The following is a 5657-nucleotide window of genomic DNA, read 5'->3' as shown; positions in this document are numbered from 1 at the left end:
TGCCTTAATGCACGAGATAAGACGAAGGTTCGTGTTGGGTTTGTCTCCGTATATAATTAGGGTTTCGTGATTTGGGAGGTGAAGGCGAACGGCCTTCTCGTGACACATAATTTCAGCATGGTGGGGGCTTAACCAGTCCATGCTGATAATCACATCAAAACTCCTAATGGAAACAGGCATTAAGTTTATTTGAAAGACGTGATGGTTCAAGGTCAGGGTACATCCGATGTAGATTTCCCCAGTGGATTCTGTTTTCCCATTAGCCATTTCCACCGTAAAGGTTTCATTAAGCTTCTGGGGTTGTTGTTTTAACAAGTGTTTGAAATTATTACTCACAAAACTTCATTCTGCCCCGGTATCAAATAGGATGCATGCATAAGTATGGTTTAGGAGAAACGTACCGGTAACAATAGCGGGATCCTGAACCGCTTCTCCCTGACCCATAGCTAGCACCCTTCCTGTTCCTTCATTCCCAGGGTTGTTGATGTTGGGGCAGTTTCGACGGATGTGCCCAATCTTTCCACATCCATAGTAGGTGGGGCTTGATCCTGTATTATTGCCGCTATTGTTGGTGTTGTTGTTGTTGCGATTGTTGTTGTTTCCTTGTTGCTGGTTTTGGGGAGGATAGGTCCTGCAATACCTTGTTGTGTGACCCTTCCGATTGCAACTGGTACAATGCATCTCTCTGCATTCGCCATTATGATGAAGACTGCATTTGTTGCACTTTGGGAGATTCCCAGAATACTGCCTAAGGGCACTTGGATTAGCTGAAGCTGGAGCATGTGGTATGGAGGGTACTTGGGTGGTTGCAGCATTGACTGTCACTGTCCGTTGCTTCTTTGACGACTCTGAGCCTTATCAACCTTTTCTTTTGTTGTTCTTTCCTTTCGTGTTGTCACTCTCCTTCTTGCTCTCAGTTTCCCACTGACTTCTCGCCCTTCTTGTTGTTGTGATCGTATAGTTTCTTAGCCAACCTCTTGGAACTGTTGAAGGTTTCAGGATTTGCAGCTATTACATTTCCTTGAATTGGGGAGGTTAATCCCCAGATTAATCGTTCGATTTTCTTTCCCTCTGAAGTGATCATGCCAAGGCACAACAGTGACAGCTCACTAAACCTTGATATGTATGCATCTATGTCGGAGTTTCGGACGGTGAGATTCCATAACTCTTGCTCCATTTTCTGGATTTCGCCTCGTGGGCAGTACTCGTCCATCAACATTTCTTTCAACTCCGCCCACGGCATAGCGTTGGCTACGGGGAGAGTCATGGCCTCTACATGTCCATTCCACCAGGTGAGAGCCTGGTCAACAAATGTGCATGAGGCGAACTTCACTTTCACCTCCTCGGGGCATTCACATATCTCAAATACTGATTCCACCTTTTCCATCCATCTCTTTAGGGTTGTCATTCCACCTGCGCCATTAAAGGTTCGTGGCTTGGCGTTGGTGAAATCCTTGTAGGAGCATGTCTTGGTAGGTCCTTGATTTATTCCGTTGTTCGAACTTCCAGCTCCTTGTCCATTGACTCCACCATTGTTCCCTTGGTGGATTTGCGCCATGGCCGCAGTAACCGCAGCAGATACAGCTGCTTGGAATGCAGCTGAGTTGACTTCGGGTGTGGTTGGTCCAGGGTTTCCACGGGTTGGTCGTTGGGGCATCTTTCTGTCATTGAACGGAAAGATGTTGAGCGCCTATGATTTTTGTGAGATTATGGTCCTAAAAACTAGGTGTATGGTGTATACTTAGGTGGTTCCGCATGTTAACATATAATCATGGATACATAACACATAACAGATAACAACATCACAACAGAACACATAAAATTTTCCATTAATATTATCCGCATTTTTGTTACATGAAAATTTGCTTGAAGGAGCATACATAAGTGGTGCAGGTTCGGCAGCGTAACCACTCTATGAGTAGTGTAATCACTTAAACGTAGAGTCAATGGTACATAGCATAGATCATATAAGCATAATACTAAGGATAGATATGACTAGTCCTAGTCATGTCGGGATGTGCCGGGGGGTGGTGTTGAAGAAGTGGACGCTCCCTGAAGGCGAGCCACCTGTTGTTCTGCGTCTCGGAGGCGAGTCTCCCACCTCACCTGCCTCATGTGGAACTCTCGGATAACCTCTCGCGTCTCCTGTTCTACACGCTCAACTCTAGCCTGCATCTGGTGCATCTGATCGATGGTGCTCTGAGCTAGGTCGCCAGTGTTCCGCAATCGTCTCACCATGACCGGAAGCGCGCGATCAGCTGGTCCTCCCTCCCTCAAGTCGTAGAACTCGCGTGCCATGCCAAACAGAGGTCGCTGACCCTGCTGTCTGCTCCACCTCCAAAGATCGATACCCCAGGGGGGTGTAGGACCAGTCGGGCCCATCAGGTGAGCGGGCACCCTAGTCGGGTAAGGGGGGTTGATGACTTCGGACTCCGTGTCCGAATCACCGTCATCGCTAGGTTCCTCCCCGAAGTCCTCTTCGGCTTCTCCTTCTTCCAAGACCTCCACGGGCTCGGCAGGTCCGCCCTCGACTTCCGCCTCAGGTTCCTCTTCAGACCCTTCCTCAGGGTCTTCTTCAAGTTCCTCCTCCAGCCATCCGTTATTTCCCTGATTAGGGAAATACAGATCTCCGGGGTGATGGAAGCCGACCATACAGTCTGCGAGAGTATATAAATGTACTAATATTATTCCTAAGATGTTTTAATTATTATGTAGATTGAGTTGATGTTCTTTTCTTGGTAACAAGGGGTATGTTTTTAGGTTTACCGTCCATCGAGGTTTTTACCGGGGTATGTAATAGTTGTACTTCGGAGAAAATGTAGTTGATCATGCTACATCCACCCCTTAATACAACTAAGAACAGTCCCGACTTAACCAAGATGTCAGTATTATCTTATTTGACTTGGTATTATGTTCTTTTTCCTATATCGCACAAGTAAAGATGTTTTTATCGTTGTGTTTTATTTTGTTTTGTTCAGAGTTGTTTTAGTCCCTCTTTGGTGTATAGTTGCATATCAATGTGTGGTTAGATATGTCAGTTCACTATAAACAGGGCTCTGATACCAACCTGTCACACCCCCGAAACCAGACGGCGGAAACGTCCGAGGGCTCGCGTGACTTAAATTGAATATCATCACAATGAATATACATTAATCATAACATAAACATTACCATGCATCAATACATTACAACTGATATTGTTCACATCCAGTACATTGTTTTAAATATTACACATCCATAACATAAATTGTTTGAGAGTTTTCAAAAAACCATAACATCCTAACATACTTGATATTACCCTTCAGCTTACCTGTTACCTGAGAATACAAGTTATTTTGAAAAACGTCAACATTTGAAATGTTGGTGAGTTCATAAGCAGGGTTGTGATAAAAATGATTTGTGTAGTTTATAAAACCCAGAAAATCCGATATTTTCTGAAAAGACAATTGTTTATCAAAGTGTGAAGATCCATAAGTTGATGCATGAACGATTTCAAGACGTGTATAAAAGGGAGTTTGTATTATAGTTATAGAAAATTACAAGCGAGTGGTATTGATTTCCTCGAAAAACCCGATGTTTTCCGATAACATAAAATATAATTGATTTTCAAATTGCTATACCGTCACAACGACTGATTTTGATTACTCTTCCTTGATTTCTCGGATGGTATTGGATTAATTAATTATGTGAGTCGTTATAACCATGCATAATAATGACTATTTCTTCTGTCTTGGCAACCTAACGTACGTCGGGATTGATCTTAAGATTTTGTCATCCCAGACTGGCCGAGTCTAACTGTAGCGAACAGCTGAGGTGTGGGGGAGTCACCCCCGTATAGATCTATACACAAACTCTCGCTCTCCTTCCAGGAGACTTTGATTATAACTACAGACTACGAACGACCCTTAGAGGTGTCGCCCGTTATTACTCACTTAATCCAAACAACATTGATTACTATTGATTAACGACCTGAATTTGTTTACTTTGATTACACATAAGCCTAACAAACGAGGAGAAGAGGAATACAAAGTCCTGCTACTTTCGTGAGTTATTTTAGGCTGTTGGGTATACGAAGGACACGTTGGCCCATTTTCGCATTTGATTTACTTGGACCTTACTAGCAATGCTAATGGGCCACTAAGGCCCAATAGCACTTAAAGCCATTGAGGGTCCCTAAAATATGAAATTGGGTCATAGAAGGCCCAATAACATTTATTATTATTATCCCTTGGGCCCAAAAATCATGTTAATGGATCACAAAGGCCCGACAAGCATGATTGTAACTTTTAAGCCCAAAGTTTCAAATGTTCACTTGTTTTAGGCATTGTATAATTGTTGGAAGGTTTGATTGGACGATTGTAATTTTTGTATCGACACGAGACCGATCGATTTGTTTATCACGATTTTTGGATTTATTCGTATATTCATCTTTCTATTTTCATGAGTTGTAGTTTTTGGTATTTTTGATTCAATTATCTTAAAAATAAAATAATTGGTTCAAAATGTTGGTTTTGACCTTTTCAGCCCTTCTTTAATAAAAATAACAATTTTAGTCCTTTATACAAACAAAAGACATTTTAAGCCCTTAAACTATTTTCTTGACACTTTTGACCCATAGACTTGTTCAAGTGGTATTTTCTAGCTCAAAGCTTATTCTTTGGCAGTTTCAGCCCTTCCAGAAAAGTGTTTTTCGGTTAAAGTCCAAACGTTTTGCAACTTTTACAATTTTGGCCCAAATTCCAAAAACTTTACATTTTTGATCCTTTTTGGAAAAGAAAAGCATTTTAACCCTTGAAATAGTTTTGTTTACACTTTTTACCTCCTGTTTTGTGAAATTTATCATTCAGCCCCTTGAAAATGTGGTTTTTCGCAATTTTGACTCATTGGGCCGAAAAGCCCAAAATTTGGCCCATTAAGCCATAAATTTCATTTCTAACCTTTGAAAGAGTATGATATTCATAAAAACACTTGTTTTTACTGTTTAGACTCTTTTAGTCTTTGAGAAAACCGTGAATAGTAATTTTTCAACCCAACTTTTGTTTATTTGACAATTTAAGCCCAAAAATGGGTTTTATGTTGCAATATGTTTATCATAATCTTAGAGGGTAATATTCTTGACTTGTTTAGTGTAATATAACTTAGATCATGTTTGTTTCCCTTCTTATGCCATAGATTTCGTGATTTCTTCCCTTTTTGTTACATATTTACCACATAAACACATATAATCACACATACATGCATAAAATCATACATAGCATACACATACACATAGATCTACACATTTTACCTGTATTCTCCCCCATAAAACTTATGAAAACCGAAAAGAGAGGGGTATGAACTCACCTTGAGTTTGTGGGTTCGGTTTTGAAGAAGAATGGAAGAAGTTTGATGCTATTCTCGGCCTAGCAAGCTTCTTGGATGATCTTTGGCTTAGATGTGTTCTAAGAGGCAAGATCATGAATTTGAATGAATTAAAAGATGATTTTTGATGAGGTATAGAAGTTAAACTTTGGATTTAAGTAAGAACTTACCAAGATTTGTAACTAGAAGTGATTTTTGAATGAAAAACTCCTTGGAATACTTCTAATTCTCGAAAATTTGGATGAAAAGGAGAAGAAAGTTCTTATATGTTTGAGAGAGATTTTTGAGAGTGTGTG

The sequence above is a fragment of the Lactuca virosa genome, chromosome 4 (assembly GCF_052849685.1).
Source record: "Lactuca virosa cultivar CGN04683 chromosome 4, Lactuca_virosa_CGN04683_v6, whole genome shotgun sequence".
Taxonomy (NCBI): domain Eukaryota; kingdom Viridiplantae; phylum Streptophyta; class Magnoliopsida; order Asterales; family Asteraceae; genus Lactuca; species Lactuca virosa.
This window is presented reverse-complemented; position numbering follows the sequence as displayed.